Below are 25,885 nucleotides of genomic sequence, written 5' to 3' on the forward strand. Positions count from 1 at the left end.
AATGCAAACATATCCTTTATTAACCCAATATATATTTTTAGCACCTTCTGTATGTGAAACATTTTATTAGTGAAATGAATAGGACAAGGCCCTAGTTACTGGCATTTATTCACTATCCTTCAGAGTCTGTGCCTACATTTACCAATACACATACCCTCTTGTAATATGTCCTCACTACAATCCCCCTACGCTTATTTGACAAGTGAGAATTAGAAATAAGTTTAAGAAAGTCTGGTTCATAAAATAAACAAATGGAAGGACCACAGAGGTTTAATAAAGAATTTCAAGATATTCAGGTCTTTAACAGGCTCTCCCCTCAAAATGCTCCTATCCCAGTCAAAATACTTGCTTGGAAGGACTACTGGTTGGCCCTGTGGCAATTCCTTTATTCTTAACAAGCCAAATGTTTCTCAATTCCATAATAACTAAAGTAAAAAGAAGGGAAAATAATTTGCACTCAGGCCCACAGGCCAATTCACTTTGGATTCACTCAGGTGTATTTCTTTTAATAGCTGATCTGAAGGCATGTGAGATTCTCACAGCTGACCAGATTCTAAACAGAAAAGCATAGAACTTAAAACTAAGCATGCATGCAGATAGAATAATAATCAAGTTAGGCTTCTTAAAATGCCAAATGCCGGAAAACCTGAAACCATTAGGGCAAATTCCACACAACACAAGTGGAGTATTCTGTTTCTCAGAGGGGCTTTTAGAAGGCTCAAATTCTAAGGTGGCTACCTAAAAAGCAGAGTCAAAGATGGATCTTATTTGACAAACCATGTTCTTCTTCCCAAGATATTCGTATATGTTTGCTCAAGACTCTTTTTAAGAAAAGAGCAGATCGTTGTCACCCAAAGTCCAGAAACAGCAGTAATAGAGTTTGTTCTCAGGGTTAGGGCTGAGTTGTAACTGTTGGCTGTGGTTGCATAGTCACCAACCATTATTCTGGGCTTGCACACAGCAAAGAGACACATTAACTAGCATGCCCTGTACAGGCGGTCTTTGGGTGGAAAGTCTACATGCCCCTCACCTTTGGAGGGCTGAGGGCTGTACACGTTAAGGAGAAATGCCCTGGAGTGGATACGGTCTGGGGAGACAGGCATGTAAAAGAATGAAAGGCTAGTGAGGATCCAAGGTGGCTCCAGGGAAAGGTGTGGTGCCCCGGGGTCTGGCTAGCTTGGCCAAGCAAAGCCGGACTTTCTCGACAGTGAGTGTGGAGGTGCACCGAGAGACCTCGACCACTTCTCTTCCAGTGTTGCTATAAATAGACCCCAAGTGTAGAAAGCTCTTGCCTACTGCTCTGAACGCTCGGTCTTCCGGACCCGGGCGGTGGAGGCCCCGTCCCTCCCTTTCCCACCCAGCCTGGCCCCGCCCCTCTCTGAACTCCGCCCTTGCCCCGCCTCCACCGCGTCCCACCGCCCTACCAAACGGCTCCGGGCTCCCGGCACCTACTGGGCTCCGTGGCAGTGGGAGCGCGCAGGCGCGGCTGGCCGTGAGCGGAGTAGAGGCGCGGGGCGCGCGGTGAGGTGGCCGCGCGGGGTTCGCAGCTGAGGAACGAGGTTCGGCCCGAGCGTCACAAGAGGGCTTGGGGTGTGTGCGGGTAGCTGTCCCGGGAGCTTTCGGTCTGTAAGAAGAAAGCGGCTGGACGGGAAGCAAAGGGGTTGGCCGTGCTGCTTGACAGTGTCTGGCGGCTCCCGCCGCGTGGGAAGCAGAGTGCGTGGTGGCAGGAGTGGGTGAGGGTAAGTGTAAGAGGAAAAATTGAAGGAAAGGGCTCCAGAGGCTGAAAGTCCATACTCAGGCTTGGCAGGATGGCGATGCTTGGCAAGTGCACTGGAGGGTGTCCCAGCTTCAAGTTCAGTACCCCCGCTTGGTGCCCCTGAGAGGCGTCCCAGGCCATCCCTTCCCCCGTGCTGCCGTCACAGAGTGCAGAGTTGCCAATAACGTTCCTCTTGGCGGGGAAGAGAATTTAGGGGACGTGGTCTATTGCCCCAGGCTAGCGCCAAGGAGGGTGTGGTGTTCGAGTGACTTTCCTTCACCCAGCCCCAGGGAATGTGTCCCATCTTCTTCTGGTCCATTGTGCTCATGGACATTTTAACAAAGGCGACGACTGTTTTCTAAGCTGTGGCGAGTGACAGCGGGGGCGGATCGGTGGAGGGGGTCCTACGAGGCCGTTGTGTGGCCTTAGGGGGCGGGGAGCCAAGGAGGCTGGCATGGGGAAAGTGGAAGGAAGGGAACGACATTCTTGCCTCAGTTTTTTTCTTTCTTCCTCATCCGCTCATGTTGATCAGTTGTCGGAACAGCCTTAAGAGGGATATGATTGGAAATCTGTGTGCTCAGACTTTGGCTGCAGCCATTGGTTTTGTGATCGGGCTGTTTATGTCTTCTTTAAATGTCCCTTCAGGAGAAGTGCGAAACTAATGATATTTAAGAGGAAATAATTGAACGAAAGGGTGAAGAGGTGGAGTGTCAAAACTAAGAGCTAACTTAATCCTTGTGATAGTTATACTATAAATAAAGCCAGACTTTGAAGGATGTGAAGGTGCTGAAGTCAGGCTAAGTGAAACGTTGATTAGGGTGCTGTTGATTGTTTCAGTCAAGAGTGGATTATTGGATATGTGTGTGTAGATGGTGGCAAGTTTTTGGCAGACTCACTTTAGAACCCTTAAGAATGATACTGGGAATATAGGACAAATATTGCAATATTTGATAAAGTTCCATGGCTTTCATTTTCAAACTTAGATCTCTATGAAAAACAATATATGTGTTCTCAATCATAGATGTTGCTTTTATACTCATTTGTTTAACTTAATACAACAAAAACTGAACTTCCTCCTCCTCCACCCTTTTCCCTTGATTGTGAATTCTGTTTTATAAACATTTACTTTCAGATCCGAAGTGTATTTAAAGGCACAATTCCCCCCAACCCAAGCATGAAGTGAACAGGTTTCTGTGCCTTCAAAGCAGAGAACATATCTGGCTGTTACTAACTTCTATTTTTTATCCCTCATTTAATTTTACCCCTTCTCCAACTAAATATAAAATCACTTTTTCTTCATGTAACTTTTTTTTAAGATTTTATTTATTTATTTTTAGAGAGGGAAGGGAGGGAGATAGAGAGAGAAACATCAATGTGTGGTTGCTGGGGGCCATGGCCTGCAACCCAGGCATGTAACCTGGCTGGGAATCGAACCTGCGACACTTTGGTTCACAGCCTGCGCTCAATCCACTGAACTACGGCAGCCAGGGCCTCATGTTACTTTTTAATTAAAGTTCTCATTCTCTGTGATCTTTAGACTCACTTACTGAAGAAACAAATTCTAAACCACTACGATTATACTTCCTTTTTAAAAGTTTCCTTACCTAGACTTCCTCCTCATATTTCTAGGTTTTCCTCTAATTATTTGACCAGTCAGCCTCAGTCATTTCCACTCAGTCTTCTTAGGGTTGTGTCTGAGACTTTCCCACTTTATGCAAGAGACAATAATATGGTGGTTAAGGGCATGGAATTTGGAGGCAACCTATTAAAATTCTTTCTCTAATTAATTTCTTCATCTATAAAATGGTAATTATAATACCTGATAACTGAGTTAAGGTATATTAACAGCTCTCCATGGTATCTAAATATATTGTCCTAATACCTAAAAATGGTAGCTATTTTTATTTGCTGTCTTTCTTATAAGAAACAATTTCAGTAGCAATTAACTTCAAAATGTGGATGTATTAATATCTCCTACCCTGTTCAAACTCCAGTCCTATATGTTTAGATTCCACCCATATATCCTCAACAAGTAGTGTCAACAAGCACAGTGGTCTTCAGACCTCCGTATGCACAATAATCACAAAAATGTGCAGATTTCTGGCTTCCATCCCTCAGAATTTCTGATGTCTGGGATGAGGCCTGAGAATTTTCATTTCTAACAAGTTTCCAAATGATAGCTGCTCGCTCTTGGATCGCAGTGTCACTGATCAAATGGCATTCAGACATGTTGGCAGGAATAAAGGGAGAAGACACCAAAAGACCAAAAATTTATCAAAGAGAGGAGTGTGCTTAAGCCTAATTGTATCAGATATCGTGTAAAATTTGGAAAGGATAGGTTTAAGAAGACAAAGTTGGATTTGGTGACCAGGGGCCTGTTTGTTTATTTAATTATACACCCTGTTTGGTAGGACATTATCATTATTATGATCAGAAAAACATATGACAGGTATTTGAGATAATGATTCTTAATCTGGGGTGTGCATTAGACTTTCTTAGGGAGCTGTTTTCACCAACACAGTTATATTTAGTGTCCCTCCCCCTAATATAAACCCATTAAACCTGAATTTCAGAGTGTAGAACCTAGGCATGAAAAAGTTCCAGGACATTTTGATGAGGATCCTGGTTAAGAACCACTTCTTTAGCAATGGTGGCCAGGCAGTGGACTCAGACAAAAGAAATTATTAGTTTATGTCTTCTATTTTTTTTGCGTAGCCTGGCTACAGGGTTATTGATTTTATAGAGCTTTTCAAATAATCAGGATTTGGTTTTGTTGGTTTTCTTTGATTACGTTAAAAGTTTCCTTACCTAGACTTCCTCCTCATATTTCTAGGTTTTCCTCTAATTATTTGACCAGTCAGCCTCAGTCATTTCCACTCAGTCTTCTTAGGGTTGTGTCTGAGACTTTCCCACTTTATGCAAGAGACAATAATATGGTGGTTAAGGGCATGGAATTTGGAGGCAACCTATTAAAATTCTTTCTCTAATCAATTTAATATTAATTAAATTAATTATTAATTAATTATTTAATGTAATATTTAATGTTTTCAATTTCTTTGCTATTTACTTTAATTTTTATTTTCTTTTGATTACTTTGAATTAAATTTGTTCTTTTTCTAGCTTTCTAATGTGAAAGCTTAGATTGGTGATTTTAGATTTTCCTTCTTTTCATATAAGATTCAATGCTATAAATTTCCCTCTAAGCATTGCTTTCACTGCATCCCTCAGTATTTGATATATTGTATTTTCATTTAGTTCAAAATATTTTTAAAATTCTCTTGAGAGTTCTTTGACTCAAGTGTTATTTAGAAGTGAATTGTTTATTACCATGCATTTTGGGATTTTTCAATTATTGTACTGTGTTATTGATTTCTAGTTTAATTCCATTGTTGCCTGCTCCAAACATTGCATGATTTCTATTTGTTAAGGTGTGTTTAATGTCCCAGAATGTGGTCTGTCTTTGTGCAAGTTCAATTTAGGTAGAGAAAAATAAGAATTCTGCTCTTGTTGGATAGAGTAGTCTATAGATGTCAATTATAATCAATTGATTGATGATGCTGTTGAGTTCAACTATGTACTTACTGAATTTATGCCTGCTGGATCTGTCCATTTCTATTAGAAGTGTGTTAAAGTCGACAACTGTAATAGGTGATTCATGTTTTACTCCTTGTACTTCTATCAGTTTTTGCCTCATATATATATTTTGAGGCTTGGTTATTATGTACATACACATTAAGGACTGTTATGTCTTCTTGAAGAATTGACCCCCTTAGGGAAGTCAAATGTAATTCATCTTTACTTCTGTAGAGATAAAGGTGTTCCCTACCCCCTACCCCCAGATTCTTTCAAGATTTTTTATCTTTTGATTTTCTGAAGATTAACTTTGACATATCTAGATATAGGTGGTTGTTTTTTTTTTTTTTAAGCATTTATTCTGTTTGGTTTTCTCTGAGCTTCCTGGATCTATAGTATGTTACCTGACATTTATTAGGGGAAATGCTCATTATGCATGCATTATACCTTTTGTAGTTGGCCCACAATTCATGGATATTCTATTTTGCCTTTTCAGTTTTGGAAGTTTCTAGCGTCATGTCTTCAGAATCTCCTCAGCCACACCCAATCTACTAATGATCCCTTCAAAAGACATTTATTTATTATAGCATTTTAAAAAGATTTTATTTATTTTTAGAGAGGGGAAGGGAAGGAGAAAGAGAAACATCAATATGTGGTTGCCTCTCACATGTCCCCTTCTGGGGACCTAGCCCTGCAACCCAAGCATGTGCCCTGACTGGGAATTGAACCAACGACCTTTTGATTCATAGGTCCACACTCAATCCACTGAGCTACACCAGCCAGGGCTATTATAACATTTTTTAAATTCATTTTTACAATTTTCACTTCTCTGCTTATATTATCCATCTGTTCTTGCTTGTTGTTTATTTTTTCCATTAAAGCCAATAGCATACTAAACCTAGTATTTTTACATTCTTGATCTGATAATTTCAACGTTCCTGCCATATAGGACTCTGGTTCTGGTTCAGTCTGTCAAATTGTGTTTTTTGACTTTTTGTGTGCCTTGCAATTTTTTGTTGAATAGTGAATATGACATACTGGGTAAAAGGATCTGCAATAAGTAGGCCTTCAGTAATGTTGTTGTAAGATGTGGAGCTAGGGGACGCATTCTGTAGTCCTGTGGTTTGGTCTTAGTGTTTGGTGGACCTGTGCCCCTGGACTGTGAACTTGATTACTGCTTCTCAGTACCATCCCCAAGTGGTACAGGATGGCTAGAGGGGGCTGGAGTTTATTATTTCACTTTTCCAAGGTAGGTTAAGGCTATGATAGTATCCTAACCTGTTATGCTCTGGTAAAAATAGGTTCTCCTGACAGCAGTCCTTGTTAAGAACAACAGAATGTTTTGGTATATTTCAAAATGGTTCATTCCTTCTTCTCCCACCAGAAACAGCTGGGATTTTTCTTTAATATTTAATGTGAGAACTAGGTCCACCTCCTGAATGTAAATCTCACAGAAATGTGAGCCTCCTGTACCTGGGTCCGGCTGAAGAGTTTAACTTTCTGACTTGTCTTGACTGTGCCTCAGCAATTAATCAATTACAATTCAAATTTTCCTGCCTTGACACTGGTTCTCTCAGAGATTTCTGCTCACGGGCTTCTGCTTGGTCAAGTTGTGATTCTCTGTATCTGCATGTCTTGTTTCCAGTTTGAGGGGCAGGGTTCACCCAGTGATTTCACTTCTCTAACAGATTTAAGATGAGTTGTTTTATCAGTTTGGTCAGCTCCTTACCTGTTAGGTGAGAGTTGCGACTTCTAAGCTCCTTACATGCCAGATTGGAAACCTGAAGTCCCCCATTGCTTTTCTTGAGACTTTACCACCTAACTGTCCCTAAAAATGTTATTTTTGCCAGCTTTGAAGTTTATATAAATGGGATCATCCATATATACATACTTCCTTTGCTCATCATTACATCTGTGGGATAAATCCACTAGTTTGATACTTCTCAAACATTGATGTGCATGTACATCCCCTGGGGATCCTAATTTAGGAGGTCTGAGGTGGAGCCTGAGAGTCTGCCTTTCTAACAAGCTCCAATATGATGCTGATGTTCCCCTTCCATGGACAGTACTTGGAGTGATAATAAGGCATTAGTTCATTCCATTTTGAACTGCTTAATATGCTTTGAATAAGTCAGGAAATTTATTGTATGAGTTTTCTCCTGGAAGAGGAAAAATATAGAAAACAGTCCTTTAATTCTCTGTTGGGTATCATTTTCCAGAATTGGGAGGTAGGAGGAAACAAGTTATTTCATATTTTAAATGGATATTGTCATCAATACAGTAACTTGAAGATAGCATCTAAATAAAATATTAGCAATATAGTTCTATAAAATTTCTCGCATTGCATCTTTAGTTGTAGATGAGGTTTTGTCAACTCTATTCTGTACAGCTAAATTTTAGGTAAGGCAAAATTTAAAAGGACAAATCCGTGTATGTATGTGCTCACCTAGATATGTATAGGAGTAATAGACAAGATATGAAGCTTTCTTTTAGGGCTTTTAACAGGAAATAAATGCAGTGTTTGATTTAGATTTTTCCACTATTCACAGTGCTTATGAGACAACCTCTTGCTATTGCAACACCTTTTCCACAATGGCAAAGTGATTTATTTGGTTATCCTGAAAATCTGGGGGACCAAAGAAATAATATTGTCAGTGCAAGTTGACTTTTACAGTCTCCTATGGAAATGGCTTAATACAATACATGTCAAGCTTTATTTAACTCAGCATTCATTAAACACCTTTGCTGTGTAAGTGGTGTGTGTACTAGCTTTACCTTTTTTAAAGTAGAAACAGATATTTGTCAAGAATGTTATTAAGCACAATGAAGTGAGAGTCCAAGTGCCACAAGGCAGGGATAATCAGAGCCCTTTAAATTGCTCAGTGGTTGCTTTACTTTCTCCATTATTGAGGAGTAGTAACTGATGTATACTTATTTTCAACCTCATTTACATACTAATGAAGAATTTTTATCTTTTTAAATTGATTTTTCAATTACAGTTGACATATAATATTAGTTTCAAGTGTACACATAAGTGATTAACCATTTATATACCTTACAAAGTGCTCACTCTGGGGTCACTTAGAATAACAACATTCTCAAAAACAAACTTTTACAGTTCACTTTCAATTTTATTTTGTACTGATTTCAGGTGTTGATGAATTTTTTATTATCTTCTTGAAAGGTTTGGCAATTAAACGGGCCAGAATTTGAATAAGGATTTGATTTTCTTAAGTACATTTTGCAGTTACCTCAGAATTTAGAACTTAGTATTTCATCAGGAAAATCTATTGTATTTTACATTCCTGACTTGGACTAAGTTCCTTGTGTTCTATTTTTTTGTTGTTTCCTTCTTTTAAAACTGTGTCTTTAGGAGATATGTGTTATTTTCTGGAGTGCTGGGTAACCAAACTCCTCCATTTGAGTGACAAAGCCTTGTTATTCAAAGCACTGTATGTTCTGTGTATCTGCTCCAGTCTGTCTCCATTGTGCCTTTTCTTTGTGGTTTGGATTCTGATGTTATGCATTCCAATTTTGTAAAAAAAAAATCCATATGACTAACTTGCCACAGTAATCCTCTCTGACATGTTTGCTTCATGGAGAAAACTGGCAAAGTTAGAAACACATGACTAGTTTTAAAATTTGCTGTCACTGCAAGAAGAAAGTTAATGGGATATATTCCTAGGGATTTTTTTTGTGTTGGTGTTACTCATGGGACCAGAATAATGATTTTGGCAAGCATAATTTACTTTCCTATGTAATTTTATCATAACTTCAGTATCTCACTTATTTTTTCCTTAGGATTTATCACAAAAATATCATTACATACAAAAGTAAAAATAATTATTTCTTTAGGCTCATAAGCAGTCTGAAAATGCAAATGTTTTTGTTGTATTAATAGGAATTATATTACAAAAATCATTGTGTTGTTTGAATTTTAAAGTTTCTTTTAAATGAAAATGTAGACATTAATATTTATTATTAGCATTTATTTATATTTCTTTCTCTAAACTACAAATATTCACCCATTTTATAGAATTGACCTTTGCAAAGTTTTTAATAGTCCATCCCCACTGCTCTTGTCTAACTAAGTTCAGGGTTTATTACTTGTTTCCTCACACTCTAATCACGTCCTTTTTACTGGTCTCTCTGGTCATTTATTACCAGTCCCTAAAACAAATCTGTTCATCCACAGATACTGAAATCCTCTAATTTGTAGGCACTACCCTTCATAGTGCTTCTAGAAGGCCCCATCCACCTATACAGACCTAATCACTTTCCCAAAGGTTGTATATGCCTAACCCTTCTGAGATGGCTTCCACTTTTCCTGTTTGTGTTCCTCATTTGCATTGCAGTTCTTAACGGTTTAATGGGGCTAGCTCTCTGCAAGATTCTCTGCCTTACTAGACAGGAATTAGAGCATCTACATTATCTTTATTTACTTGGCCTCTGCCTGGTTCCCAGCGCCAGGAATTGGTGAATATTCGTGGACTCCTTGTCACTAGAGTGGGTGGACTTTAGTCTACTTTATCAGTGCTGGTAACAAGAAGATAGCAGGGCCCTTAGAAGATCAGGGAGGGGAATGTGGAAAATCCTCTGTAGAATGTGGTTCTGTTTGTTTTTTTTTTTCTGAAATCCAAATTTACTCTTGGCAGCTTTGTCCTTCATAGGAGTGTACTTAGAGTTCCTTATTCAGAAGATTGCCTAAATTATTTTTTCTTCTCTTCTCTCAAGAAACTACAACACATGCCCTGACTGGTGTGACTCAGTAGGTTGGGTGTCTTCCCGCAAACTGAAAGTACTCGGTTTGACTCCCAGTCAGGACACCTGCCTGAGTTACAGGACAGGTCCCTAGTAGGGGGCATGCAAGAAGCAATTGATCTATGTTTCTCTCGCACATTGGTGTTTCTCTCCCTGTCTTTCTCCTTGTCTTCTCCTCTCTCTAAAAGTGAATAAATAAAATCTTTTAAAAAATGAAAGTGCAACACAGATTATCTTCCTTAATAATAGTAATAATAACAACAACAACAATGACAATGACCCTTCTAAATTGTACCAGATATTTTCCTTTATTATTTTTATTACTCTATGGTACATGACATTTATCCCCACTGCATAGGGAGAACACTTCAGAGAGGCTAAGTGCCCAGATCACTTTGGGGTATGTGGTGGAGCTGGAATTCTAATCTAGGTCTTTGTGACACTATCATGGAGCTGTTTTTAGGAGGCCTTGTCACATGAGGCCTCTCCCCATTCTCCATTTTACACATTTGGGCTGCCCTTCCCCATTGTCCATTTTACACAGTAAACACACAGTGCAACTCTGGGAGGTTTGGAAGGTAAAGTGTATATGGAACACTTACTATGTGTGCATTTCAAGCATCACATATGGTCTAGCAAGCATTAAGTACTTAATGAATGAATGAATGAGAGGATACCATATAAGTTACTTAGAAAAGGTAATCTCTCTGTACTTAACGCAGTGGTAGGCATATGGTAGGTGCTCAAAAATATCTGATGAATTAATGAGATTATGCATTCAAATGTCATTGAATTAGATTATCCACTGTGCTCCTCTATTAAAACAGATGATGATGAACATAAGTATTTGAGTCATAGATCTAGTCATGTAGTGATGAAAAGCTAGGTTTTAGTAGATACTTTTTCCTTTGGATTCCTCCAAAGAATAATTGATATCATATGATGATCTGTACTTCCAGAAGAAGGCTTCATTTACCCACTTCTTCTTAGTGGAGCTTTTACTTATTCACTCCCTAAAACACCTGCCTTGACTTCTGCCCTTTCCCTGGATAATGCCATTCCTTTTCATGACTTCAGTTTCATTCTGCACACTGACAATTCCCATAGCTCTATCCAGTCATATTTTTTCCTTGAAGACCCAGGGTCCTATAAATGACTGTCCACCTTAAACTAAAATGTCTTAAACAGGACTTCTCTCTCTGCCCACTACTGTGTGTGTGTGTGTATCTGCTGCTGCTTTATGTCTCATATTGTTAAATGGGAAGGGAAGTCTCTATTCAAAATGAAGACCGTGGGGATAAAAAGCAGCCTGAATATAAGTATGAATTTGACCATATGGGGTTCCCTTAACCACTTTGTTTGAGAACTCTGTCCTCATCTTAGAGATTAAAGCCCCTAAATTTAGAAGTTTACAGCAGTCTGCATCACCCTCTCCAAAGGAGTTTTTGTCTTCCAGTGCTTTTTCTGTGTCAGCTGACTTTCTACTACTTACTGATGCAAGCAGGGGATGGCAGGGGACAGAGCCTCCCTTCTCATTACCTCTTTTTCTCAAGCATCATGTATGACAGAATATATTCTGATTATCATTTATAACAAGTCTCATTCTAAATCTTATCTAAAATACAAATCTTGGGATTAAAATCTTTTCATATAACACTTAATTAGTTATCATAATCATAAAACAGTAAATTACTTTGAGAGTTTATGTTATAAGGTTAGCTTATCCCTTTGTGGGATAAGCTCTTCAGCTCTTAGTGAAAACAGTTTATATTATCTTGAATTTTCATTGCAGTTTCACATCTGTAGAACTCTCTCAAGGTTTTGTGGACCCCTCCATGCTCTGTTTCTTTCCTAGTTGGAGAATAGACCATAAGTTGTTTTGTGAGTTATTTTTATCTGTTACTTCCAGTCCTCACAGAGGGCTTGCCCAGTGATACTGTGTAGTTGACTCTTACTTACTTTTGGGACCTATCCACGGTTTCCCCTTTTTGTGCTATAGTTACTGGACTTCAACTGATAGTGTTATGTTTTTTCCTATTAATTACTACAGTGGTATGTTGTTTTTCTTCTTTTTTCCTTCATCACACACTGTGTAAGATCTATTGGTCTAAAACAGTGTCTTCAAACAGCTTTAAGCTAGATGTTGTCTCTGTATAATTCTGGCAAAAAAAATCTTAAATGTTCTTTTCCTACATTTAATCATATTAAAGAGAAATGCATAACTAGTATTTCATTCTTTTTATTCCAAAAATGTTTTCTATAACTCCTGATGTAGCACTGATGGAATCTATTAAGATGACCCAAAGTTAATACACTTCTAGTCTCCATTTTTCATAGGTAAATGTTAGTTGCTGTATTATCATTCATTGTCTCTTTATCAGTATTTCTTCCATCAGAAGAACTCTATTTCTTCTCTTTGAACTCTATTTCTCTCCTAGAAATAGAGTCCAAATTCACTTTGTTGTAGGTTCTCCAGCTAGCCAGGACTAAGGCAGACCACCTCAGAGAGCTCTGATAGGGGTTTGTTTACAGCCTAAGGTTCTACTGCTGTCTGGGGTAGATGTTTCTGATTATAGTGCACTGGTTGTTTTAGAACCATAGCCTTTGACCTGACCTCACTTTATTTGACCAAAAGCAGCAGCATTAATTCCAGGGGTTATTAGCATACCCTTCTGTAAGACCACAGGTGAGTGGTTAGGGAAGTTATACAGCTGGTGCAGTGCTTCCTTCATTGTGCACTATGCATGTTTCCCACACATTAGACCCCTGCTTCATGGGTGCCTGTATTTGCAGTGGTTAATTCCATTAGCCTGTATGGTAGACAGCAGAGGATATTCTGTTAAAAACTTTACACTTATGCTACTCCAGCATCACATTCCTCTAATTAATTCAGGGCCCAGCTGAAATGCTCAGTAGGTCACCTCCTACTAAGTGTTTCAAAAATCTTGGCATTGAATATCATTCCAGTAATTCTGGTTTACAGAGAAGTAAGTAAGTTCAGCATATAGTAGAAAAACTCTAGGCAGCACCCTGGCAACCTTGCTCATCTTCATTCACATCACCCAGCAGTACTTGACTGTAGTCTGACTCAAGTCTTGAGAAAATGCCCTGTGATCCCTCTAAGAGCAGTGGTCCCCAACCTTTTTGGCACCAGGGACTGGTTTTGGGTTTCATGGAAGAAGGGGGAGGGCACAGGGGGTGGAGCTCTGAGTCTCTGGAGCTCAAGTGAGCTTTGCTCCCTCACCTGCTGTCCATGAAGGGTGGGCAACAGGGGACAGGATATGCAGCTCAGGCAAACTTCTCTCACTGCCCCTGTTCCTAACAGGGCCCAGATTGGTACCTGGGCTTGGGGACTCCTGTCTTAGATAAGGCAAGGGGAGATAAGCAATCTGGTGAGGAGCTACCATAAGTCAGTTTCTTATAACATACCTTGTGGGAAACTGCCATATAACCATTTCTGATCCATCTCCTGGTTTCAGTTGAGTGCAGGACTTTCCACCTGGTACCCTGTGGGGTACAACTTTAGGTATCTGTAAGTCTATACAACTGCTTCAGTTTACTTTAGAGGTGTATCTTTGACAGCAGCATGCCACATCCCTTGGACCATCTGTTACCTGGTTCCTTCTATTTGATGTCATCATTTGGAACTAGCGACTTGGTGCACTGACACCATGCTGATTTTGCTTTTGCCGTCTATTTTGTCTAAATCCATTTGAGCTCATTTTCTCCTTATCAGCCAAAAACTATGGAAGTGTGGTAAGCCAACCACACTGAGGTAAGTTGTAGTAGTAATACTTGTGGCCCTTTTAGCCACTGTGTTTCTGCTTTGGGAATGTTTGGCTCTGTGACAGTGGGGATTTCACTGGCCAAACACTGAGCTGCTATCATGTATCATGGAAATGCTCTTTGAACCCTTTACTTGTCTCTGGGCAGAATGGGGCCTCCAGTTTGCAGGTGGTCAGAAGTCAGTGCTTTCTATTGGAATTATCCTTTTCTCACATTGCAAGCCCAGGGAAAATACCAAACCCTGTCCATTGGAAAATCTTACTCATACAACTAGAAAAACCACACAGAATCTGAAGCTCTCCATTACATACACACACACCTAAGTGTAGTAGGAAGTAATACATAATCACAGTATTTGGGCCCACTCAGAATGGTATACTTTAAGTAGGGCATTCCTACTCAGGAGGTGGTTGCCTCCTGCTCATCCTGTGGTCTCTTCAGTCTTGTGATATTTTGATTTCCGAAGAAAAGTAATGTTTCACCATACAAGCATCTATAAAACATTCCTATTCTGTTATTAGATCTGGGAAAAATAGAAGACAATGTGGAAGGTAATTTCTACTTATATATTTTTGAACAAATTTTTACAGTACTTGTTGATTTTACATTATGACCTCTAAATTTAGACATTTAAGGGTATAAATTTTCCTCTAAGCACTACTTTAACTACATTTCACAGATATTAATGTATTTTTGTTACCATTTAATTCAAAATATTGTCTAATTTTTCTTGTAGTTTATTTTTATTCAGTGATTAATATTTAGAATTTTATTGCTTATTTTCCAAATATGTGTGGTTTTTTTCTGGCTTCCATATTGGTTTCCATATTGGTGGGGAAAATGTTAACATAGCAGGTCTGGTTGCAAACTGCTTCATTTCTCTCAGGGGACATAGAAACATGATTGATTCTTGGCCAGCCCCTTGGAATGTAGCCCTTTGAATGTTTTTATGTTAATGATTGATTTTGTTTTGTACACCAAGAGCAATAGACCATGCTGTACATGTTTGTCAGAATTGCCTTGTACAAACATCCAGATTGATGATGTGTACTTGGTTTCATTGTTGGGGTCCTGAGCTTTTAGTTACTGTAGCTGGTTGCATAGCAGGATATACCTACATAACCAGCCCTGGAGCCATGACCACTGAAATACAAAAATTCTTTTTGCTCTAACCTGGGCAGAGGTATTCTGTACATGTCCCTGTATTTTGCTACTAGACAGAAAGCATGTGTATAAGAATCCTGTGTTTGATCTGTCTGAACTCTACCCGATGCATATCTTTTTTCTGCTGCTTTTACTCTGTACACTTTGCTGTAATAAATGAATCTTAGCCATGAGAATAACTACTATTGAGTCCTTCTGGTGAATCACAAACTTGACGGTGGTCCTGTGTGCCCTGAAACTGTATTCTAATTTACTTCTATTGTGGTCAGAGAACATACTCTATGATTTCAGTTTTTCTTAAAAAATTATTGAGACTTGTTTTATAATCTAGAATGTTGTCTCTCCTGCCAAATGTACCATGTAAACCTGAAAGGAATGTGCTTTCTGCCATTATTGGGAATATCATTCTATAAATATCAATTAGGTAAAGTAGCTGATAATGTTCAGATCTTCTATGTCTATGTAGATTCCTCCCCACCCCCCACCTCCGTTCAGTCCATTGCTGAGGCAGGAGCATTTAATTCCCCAGCTGTGATTGGGGAATTCTCTCTTTCTCCCTTCAATTTTGTTAATTCTTGTTCCATATATTTTGAAACTCTGGTATGGGATACATACACATTTGGGATAATGCTTTCTTGTTGAATTGACCCTTTTATCATTATGAAGAGCCCTGTTTTTATCTCTGATAATGCATTTGGTTTTGAAATTTGTCTTGTGATATTAAAAGCCATACCAACCTTTTGCTTACTCTTTTTAAGGTATATATTTTTCATCTATTTACTTGTAACCTGTCTGTATATTTCTGTGTAAAAGTGGGTATCTTTTCAACAGTGTATACTTGTATGTGTGTTTTATTTTTACCTTCTCACAATCTCTGCTTCTAAATGTGAGTGTTTAGTCCAATAATCATTAATGTATTTACTGACATGATTGAGCTTAGGCCTAATATTTTATTTTTTATTTTTTGTACATCTCTGTTTTTCCTTCTTCTCTTCCTCTTTCTACCTTGTTTTTAGAGTATTTGAATATATTTTCATTATTTTATTTTTTCTATTATTTTAGTTATTCTTTCTTTTTACTATTTTCATAATGGCTGCACTTGGGATAACTATAGAAACCAAACTTATCACAGTGTGCATAATTAGTTAATAATGTACCACTTAATATATTAGTTAATGTACTACCTCAAGTAAAACATGAAAATCTTACAAACTTATAGGCCCACATGTCTATCTTTTTAAAATACTTGTTATAAGTACATGCAGCATGAGACATTGTTATTATTTTAGTTTTAAACAATTATTGGTTTATAATGAAATTTAGAGGAACAAAGCAAAAAAGTCTTTTGCAAAAACACTCAGCCATTTACCATTTCTGGTATCATTTCTCTTCCATCTAAATAACTTCTACCATTTCTTAAAGTTCAAGTCTGCTGCCAACAAATGCACCTATAGTGCAGGTCTGCCAGTGACTAATGCTTTGAGTTTTCTTTTATCTGAAAATATCTTTATATTGTTTTCACTTTTCAGTGATATTTTTGCTGGATATAGAATTCTGGGTTAACATTTCTTTTTTTTCCTAAGGCTTTAAAGATGTTGTTCCAGTCTTTCTGTCCTACATGGTTTCTCATGAGAAGTTAACCAGTAGATCATTGTTTTCCTGACTGTAATGTATTGTTTTCTCTTGTTGATTTCAAAGTTTGATTTTTATCTTTGGCTTGAAATGGTTTATTATGTCCTTTAGCTGGGCTTCTCTGTATTTATTCTGCTTTGTATTCATTTAGTGTTTTTTGTTTGTGAAATTTCATCAATTTGGGGGAAGTTTTCATCCATTATTTTTTCAAATATTTTCTGTCTTCTTCATCTGGTATTCTAATTACACTTATGTATGACTGTTTGATGTCACCTAACAGGTCTCTGAGCTTTTGTTCATTTTGTTTCAATTTTTCTATTCTTCACCTTCTACACTTTCCATTGATTTGTTTTGTAAGTTTGCTTATTCATTCCTCTGTCATGTTCACTTGGCTGTTAAGGCAGTGTAATTATTTTTTTTTCAGAAATTATTCCAATAGTTTTTATTGTTTCTAGTTCTCTGCTGAGACTTCTAATTTCTCTGCTGAGATTTTCATGAATTGATTATTCTAACATCTCTGCCATAACTGAGTCTGGTTCTAGTGCTTTCTCTGTCTCATCACTGTTTTATGGGGGTACATTATTTTGCCTTGATATTATTTGTTGAAGGCTGGACGTGATATGCTGGGTAAAATGAATTGAGGAAAATTAGCTTTTAGTGTGAGGTTTTATGTTTGGCTAGAGGTTAGGATGTGTTTATTGTTTTCTGTAGCTGTAGGTGTCAGAGAATAAAATTTCCTCTGGTGTCTTTGTTTTTGACTTTCCTGTTACCTTTAGGTTCTCCCAGGGATTTGTTCTTAAATAAAGTCAGAGATGTACAGTTTTTTTCAGTTGTATTTCCCTGTTACCATACAGGAGTTCTATTGATATGGTAGTAAGGTATGGGGAAAGAAGTGTTCTATGATCCTATGATTGAGTCTCAGTGAGCCTGTGTCCCTGGGCTGTGACTATCATAACTGCTTCTAATTTTGTTTTGTGTTTCCCTCTTAGGTGAGGCAGGGAGGCCAAAAGGGGGGTGGAATTGGGTGTTTACCCCATGTCAAGTGCTACAGGGGTTTGGAGTGAACTGGGTATTTGGGTATTTTAAGCCAATTTGGGTATTTCACTACCTCAAGGTTAGGATCTAGTAATTTCTCTTGAGGACAGGCCTTGTGAAGAAGAGACTGTTCTGGGCATATTACGAAATGCCTCCTTTTCCCTTCCCCTGCTGAAAGTAAGGGAATTTTTCTTTGATCTTCACTGTGGGAACCTGGTAGGGCTCCTAGAGGTAAAACTCACCAAAGTGTGAAGGTCCTCTTAAGATTGGGCTCCCCTGGAGTTTTTAACTCTCAGACTTGGTCACACTGTGCCTCCAGGAATGAATGACAGTTTAGGTTTTCCTACCCTGGTACTGATTCTGGAGTTTTCTGTTACTGGGCTTCTGCTTTGGTAATTTGGATTTTCTGTATCCACCTGTTATCTCTGTATTTTGGGGGGCAGCAGTTTGTCCTGTGTGCTTAATCCTCTGCTGGATCTGGGGAGAACTGTTAATTTTCAGTTTCTCTTTTTTCTTATTGTAAGAATGGGAATGATGACTTCCAAGGTCCTTGTATGCCAAACCAGGAACCAGAAGTCATGTTTATATGAATTGAAAACATGCCTTCTTGTGTTTCATTGAGGATAGCCACTTAAACATTCTCATCTATTACTTCCAATATCTGGTTCATCTTGGAGCTGAACTAGAATGACTTTTTTTTCTTCTGATAATGCATTACATTTTCTTGATTCTTTGTATGTTGGGCACTGTTTGATTATATCTTGGATATTATGAATGTTAAATTGAGATTGTGAACTAGGTTATTTTTATCCAATAAGTATTATTTCCTTTGTTTTAGCAGCTGGTTTTCATAGCTGGTCTTGAACAGCTAACTCTTTCTTGTGCAGTAGCTTCTTGTCTTTGTTCAGATCTGTTGTTTTTGGATGCTCTGCTAAGAATCTAGTCTGTGCAAGCATTGTTCAGAGTTTAGTCAGAGATGTGGGTAATCAGGGCTTATACATCTGCTCTTTGGCTCTTTCTCTTAAATGCTCATGATTTCCTGGATTCTTTATATCTGTTTTTCCAGGCCTGAATGACCGGGTTTGTCATGTGTGCTCACTTTGCTGTGAGCACTTGGACTGCACTTAGTCCCAGATTAAAAGTCACACCATCGCCCATCCTCCAAGTGAGCATACACTCTCTGCCAATGTCTATCTGCTTTTCTTCACTCACCAACACCTTCTTTGGGGGGGAGATATAGTCTTAATTCAGAATTTGTTCTTTTGCTTTGTATTTCTTCTTCTACACCAGCTTGGTTCAGGGTTCAGCTAGAGATGTGGGTAGACTATGTTTGGGGATTCCCTCTCTGGCTCTCTTCCTTCTGGGAGTCCCCACCTTCCTTCAGCATTTTACCAACTCAACTTTTCTGATTTCCTAGGCCAGAGAAATTATGGTTTTCTTTTTCCATGTGTGCCCACTCCTCTACTAGTTACTGTTTACTACAAGTGCTTCACTTAGCTCCAGGGTAAAAGACATGGTGATGAAAACCAGTTTGTGTAGTTCCCTGTCTCTATTTCTCCTAGCAATTTTGAGTTTCCTGTGAAAGTTTGTATGCTTTTGTTCACCATCCAGTACCTTAAGTCCATTTCCCTTTCTCTTTTATCCAGGTTTTGTAGTTGTTTTCTGTGTGTATGTGTATATGTGTGGAGGAGAGAGAGTGCTATAGGTTCTGAGTTTATCATACCCAGAAATGGAAAGTCTTGAGGAATATTTCCATGAGAATAACAAACCCTAGTTTGCTTTACTGAATAACATGTTAGAAAACAAGACCATGTGTATGTTGGTAAAGTAAAATCTTGTGATGTCCTAGCTTCTTGTTTCCCATACAAAAGGGAGTAGGAGAGGGAGACATTTAGTTATAAGCAGGATCTTTTGGGGGCTATGAGCAACCTATATGATCCCACCTCACTAAGTTGTGTTGACAATAGAATAACTTTTCTCCAAGCCCAGAAATTTTAAAAAACTTATCTGTGGCTGATTTGAACCAAATGCTAGGTTCTACTTTGCTTAGTATGTTGCCCGTCATAGGTATTCAGTAAATATTTGAATCCATTAATTATGGATTCACCATATATTTTACAGTATTATTTATTCACCATAAGTAACTTATTATTACTTATATAATTACTTATATGGATTCACCATATATTTTACAATATTACTTATTCACCATAAGTAATTTATTATTACTTATCATTAATAAATTAGATGAGTGAACATTTTGATTTTCTCAGAAATAGATGATTAAAGAAAATTATTTGTATATTTTTCTTGAACTCATGTAGATACACAGCTAATACAGTCAAGCCATTTTAAACAAAAGATTAATTTGTTCATGATATACTTTGTTATATAGTGCTATATAAATGGATTGTTTGAGGGGAAGTCTTGTAATGGTTATTTCTTACTTCTTCCTAACTCATTTGTTGAAGGACTATAGGGAATAGTAAGCTAGGTAATTAAATAAAGTTTATTTCATAGTTTCTACCTCATGATAACCAGAGTAAGTTAGATTATTAACTTGAACACTTTAAGAATGTATATAGTAATTAGGAGGTTTATAGAAATCATCAAGGAATTTAGGCTACAGAATAGCAAAGAATGAAAGTTTCTTTAAATTGGTGTTAAAGTGCTGTGGAGAGTATGTCTATACACAAAACATAAAATTCCTCAAAATAGAGCTTGCAGCACTTTTGGCTTTTATCCACTTGTTAATTCACATGTAAGTGGTTACATGGGGTCCTGATATCATTATGGTAAATCACAGGCTTTACTATAGGTGCTACTCACTACTGAATGGGATGAGATCAAAGCAGCCATGATGTCACTAAAGTTATAGATTGGCATTGACTTGTAAAACAGATATAGTATAGAATTATATCCTATGATTAATCCAAGTATTCAGCATCATAACTAAGAAACCCCCTTTAGTTCTCTGCCCTAAGTCTCCATTTACTCAGTGCTGCAGGCAGACTGGTGAACCTTGAAAAGGCTCAGGACTTCTAAGGGGCTGTGGTACCTATTTGCTGTTGGCTCTATTGACCTGTAACTATGAATACCCTTGTATGCAGCCTCTTTCTTATTCAGGTAATGTGGACTGAAATCCAGTGCCCTGAAGCTGCTTTGAGGCCTTAATTGCCTGAGTGAGCACTAAAAAATGTGAAAACCATCAAAGACCAGAATAACAAGGCAAAGTAAGAAAAAATGTTTTCATGGATATTCATGCATGTTGCTAGTAGGATTCAGGATATTTCCAGTTGATTCTGAAATATTAATTTATAATTTAACAAATTCATGTCTGATTCTTCTGAGCACCCAGATGCATTTGTGTTGGTTCTATACCAGACCACATCAATTACTATCCTTTGCCTTACTCTCACATCTCTGAGGTAGATAAATACTTCACTTGAATGGGAGGTAAGGAACTGTATTTTCAAGATACCTTTTTCATGTTTCACAGTGTCTGTGCAATAAAAAAGAAAGGGAGAAACTGTTAGAATAAGCTGCATGAGAAATTAAAATCCTAATAAAGCAGGGCTCCCCAAACCGCAGACTACCCAATAGCAGGCAAGTGAGCTCAGCTCAGCTGAACTGCACCCCCTATCCCCCACCCCCTGGGATCCCCCAGTCTTCCACAAAACTGGTCCCTGGTGCCAAAAAGGTTGGGGACTGCTGCATATAAGAAATTTGGTGAAATGCTTTTCAAAGGGGATTTTCTCCTCAAATAGTAACCAAATTGGTATATGGCATGGGTCTTCCCTAAAATTGACTTTCTTGATAGCTAAAGCTATAGCTAGGCATTTCAGAAGCATCTTCCAAGGAGGTGAATAGATGGTGATGTAATTTTCTTAAGTACTTGGGTCCTGATTGTCCTCGAAGACTTTGAAGCTGTGAGTTACAAAATAGACTGATTTGATCTCCTGGGATCTTTGCCAGGTTCGTAATTAAACTGAGATTTTTAGTGATCACAAATGACAACACGATGTCCTTTCCTTTATTCTAGGAGAGAGGTGATTCTTGATGATATAAAACAAAAGTGTGTTTTAGTTTGGAATATCAGACTTTTTATAGGCCAAACACAGCAGTATATTTAAGGTACAGTTATGTAGCCACTGAGTTGTAACTATTTGTTTCACTGAGATAGCCTTGAAAATGTTGACAATACTGTAGGTAATATGAGGGCAGGTTTTATGTCATTTTAGTAATCATTGAGTTCTGGTACAGTTTGTTGAAAGAATGGGAATTATGCTGTATTGCTATGTCCTAGGTTTCTTTACTTGTTTTACAATAGAGGTAACAGTATTGGAGAGAGAGCAGGACAGGATAGTCTTTCCCTTCTGCTCCTGGCAAACAAGTCTTTATAATTCTAAACTCTCAAGTGTTACCTTGTCTGTGAAGACTTCATATCTTTTTTGAGTACCATTGACCTAAGCCCTCTTCCTATAATGTATCCTTTACTTCTGTTATAGCATCTATGACATTTTTATTGCATTTTTAATGTGTCTCTGTCTCTTTCTACCACAGTGGAGAGTTTAATTTCTATTTGTCTGTCCACTCTGGCATCTTAGTAGGAATGAGATTGGCTGCAAGTAGCAGGAAATGCAATTAATAGAGGCTTAGACAAGGGTGTAGTTATCTCATAAAATAAGTTTATTGGTAGGCAACTTAGAGTGGATATCTTCAAGAACACTTATCTTTCTGTTTTTCCAATTCACCAAGCTTAGTATGTGGTTTTCATTTTCATGATGGTACAACTCCATACCTCACATCTGTTTTCCATTCAAGAAGAAAGGGGGAAAATGGCAGAAGGGTTTGCTGGAAGTATATTCTTGGTAAAAAGACTTCCCTCTTTCATCACATTGGCTAGAACTGGGTCACATGGCCACCCTTAGTTGCAAGGAAGTCTGAGAACTTTTCTAGCCCTTCTCCTATAGAAAGCAGGGGGCAGAGCATTGTGTATGGCATTTTAGTGTCATGTTCATGATTGGGGTCTCACTCAAAAATGCCCTGGAACATGTACAGTTAATTATGTCACATATTGAACATATTTTAGCAGTAGGTTTACCATTTTAAGTATCAAGGGCAACATCTGTTTATTTGCTATTTATTCAGAGTTTTTGTATCTATTTTAAAAGTGTGGTCTAGTTCATGGTTTCAAATTAAACTTACATTGATCATATTTAAGATGTAACATATGGTCAGAGATGGAAATACACAGTGGTACAAGAGAACTTGGTCCCAGCAGGATGGAAACCATTGACTCTGAGTGATAGGCTCCACAAACTCTGCTTCCTAGGGTTCTGTGATTTCTAAATATCCTTCAGCATTTAATTCCTCTTCCTTTTGTGAATTGCATTTGATAGTCAGGTACTTCAGCACTTAATGTGTTTCTGTATTTGTAGTATGAGTTTATTTAATTTCCATATCAACAAAAAGTTCCTGGGTGTCCTCTTCTTTAAGCCAGATGGAATGAAACTGAGGGCAGCTGGGAACCTTTAGGATCCTCTAATCTTGACTGCGCCCCCTTGCTCTTAAAATTTATTGACTTCTTAGGGTACTTCTTCCTGTGATTTATGAGTTTACATGTGTCCCTTACTGCATTCTCTAGATAGTGATGAATTTTAATGTCTCTTTATCTGAATAGAGAGCATTTGTTTTCAGCCATAAATGTTTTTCTTACCACAGCAATAGGAAAAAACTATAGTCATATCTATTAGATGATTTCCTTTCTTCAGGAACCAAGCTTTATTCCACAGGCCTTCCATTCAATTGTTCTAGGAAAGGCAGGATCTTTTCTAAAGGCCTCTCCATTTTTTTATTGCTTCTAGGAAATTTATGTCCAATTTGGTAGTGGAGAAACTTTTCCCTTTGAGGGCCACATGTATAAGGAGGAAGAGATCAAATAAGGACCACACATGTAAAGATGTTACTTAGAGGATAGTTCTTTAGGGTAGGAGTTTTATTTTTGAGAGCAAATGTTCATTATGCATGCTTCTGAAATTAAAAACAGAATGCACACATGGATAAAGAACAGAGGGCACAACATTTTAACCAAAAATTATATAGGTTCATAAAAGAAGAAATACAGCTTAGCTCATACAAACATTACATATTATCTATTCAACCTGACGCGTGATCAAGGAATTGTAGACTAAAGCAAAGAAATACTATTTTTAATTTATCAGATTCACAAATTTGAAAAAATGCTGTGCTCACTGATGAGTATGTACAGTAGACAGTTTTTAAAAGTTTGTTATTAATTTAAGTCTCATCTTTTTTAAAGACCTGATCCTCCCTATCTGGTTCCCTTTTTCCTTCTCTCCTCCTTCACTGTCGATCCCCCTAAAGCCAACCTGAGGCAACCTCTCTGTAAGTAAGCTCTTTTGTACACTGGTGGTGAACATGAAACTGCTTCAGACTTTCTCAACCCTAGGAATTTAATGTCAGAAAATAATGAGATGTGCATAAAATTTTTGGTGGTTACATTTATCAGCATTATTTTAAATAAAGAAATGGAGCCCTGGCTTGTGTAGCTCAGTGGATTGCGCTTGGGCTTGTGAATCAAAGGGTCACTGGTTCAATTCCCAGTCAGGGCACATTCCTAGATTGTGGGCCAGGTTTCCAGTAAAGGGCATGTGAGAGGCAACCACACATTAATGTTTCTGTCCCTGTCTTTCTCCTTTTCTTCCCTTCTCTCTAAAAATAAATAAATGAAATAAAAAATGGAAACATTGTAATTTAACACCAATAGAGGAGTGGTTAAATAAATGGTAAATATTTATATAATGGATTATGAAGTAGCAGTGAACATTTATGCATGCTCCAAGTTGTCTGCCTTAAGTACATATCAGTTTAGTGGGAAAATATTTCCCATAGGTGTCATGCAAGAATCTGTAGCCAGTCCAATGTTAAAACATAACTTAGTGTTGTGTTATGAACACCTAAAATAGAAAAAGAAGGGTAAAGGGAAAATGGGATGGTAAAATATCAGTTGACATTATAGTGAAAGAAAGTGAGGCAGGCAGCTGGTTTGTTTAAATTGTTCAGGGGACTTGATGTCTTAGCCATCAGAATGTTTTCTTTGTGTCCACTGGATGCTGTCATCAGTACAGAAAGGCTAGGTGATGGTTTCATCCTTCAACCAGCTTGCAGTCTTGGGGAGATAATATAAACACAGTTGGAAAATTAGTGAGCACACAAGAGAAAACAATATTTTACAAATGAATGCTATACATTTGAATGCTATAGAAATCTGGAGGACAGAGAAGTTATGTCCTCCTGGGCTGATAGACATGTATTTTTAAGGATGTGGGGAATTATGTTGTCATTAACAATGGCATTAGGATTCAAAGAAGTCAAAAGTAAGGGATGTAATACCATACTGTGCCATGTATAATGTGCACTTTTTGCCCAAATTTTTGAGGGAAAAATAAGGATGCACACTATATGTGGCAAAATACAGTATTTAAATTAAAATGAATGGTGCGAACAAATTCTTGGAAGTGGGAAAGTATATAGCATTTGTAGAGACCTTCGCTTGATTTATAGTATTCCTGTTGGAGTGGAAAAGCAAATAAAAGGGGCCAGAACACAGCCCAGAGTGTCAACCTTGTTTTAGGACCTCTGATTCAGGTTTGCATGTAGTTGTATTTATTGCTTTTAATTGCAAGTCGCAAAAAATTTGCCATTTTAGTGTTAGAAAATCCACTATAGGACAGGAAATTAAGCTAAGAGCTGAAAATTTGCCATTGTTGGTTCAGTACTATAGTGGGGATAGTGTAAGAGTGAGACTCACACCTAGAATGTGCTAAGAGTTTCTACCAAAATAGCCTCTCTGTAACCAAATAAAAGCCTTGGTTTCCTCATCTGCGAGACAAGTATATTATTCACCTTTCTGGTTCCACCAGATTTTTAATGTGAAGATCAAGCAAAATGACGCAAACATTTGTTTTTTTAAAGATTTTTTAATTGTTATTCTATTACATTGTCCCAATTTTCCCCCTTTGCCCTCCTCCGTCCATCCCACCCCATCCCTACTCCCACAGTCAGTTCCTACACTGTTCCTCATATCCATGGGTCATTCATACATGCTTTTTAACTAGTTCCTTCCCTTTTTTTTCACCATCCCCCCTCCTTCCC

General features: G+C 37.9%; 1 protein-coding gene across 2 annotated transcripts in view; it reads left to right on the plus strand.

The window, feature by feature from the left end:
• The first annotated feature begins 1,426 nt into the window (after nucleotides 1–1,426).
• Nucleotides 1,427–25,885, plus strand: part of PRRG1 (proline rich and Gla domain 1) — an 84,321-nt gene continuing 59,862 nt past the window's right edge. The window contains exon 1 of one of the 2 annotated variants that reach the window (XM_028523054.2): nucleotides 1,427–1,559. The gene's annotated coding sequence lies outside the window, so the exon portion shown is untranslated. Of the gene's footprint in view, nucleotides 1,560–18,540; nucleotides 18,552–25,885 lie in introns of those variants that run through there. The other variant, XM_036017070.1, reaches the window with a different exon arrangement.

The sequence above is a fragment of the Phyllostomus discolor genome, chromosome X, assembly GCF_004126475.2.
Source record: "Phyllostomus discolor isolate MPI-MPIP mPhyDis1 chromosome X, mPhyDis1.pri.v3, whole genome shotgun sequence".
NCBI lineage: Eukaryota > Metazoa > Chordata > Mammalia > Chiroptera > Phyllostomidae > Phyllostomus > Phyllostomus discolor.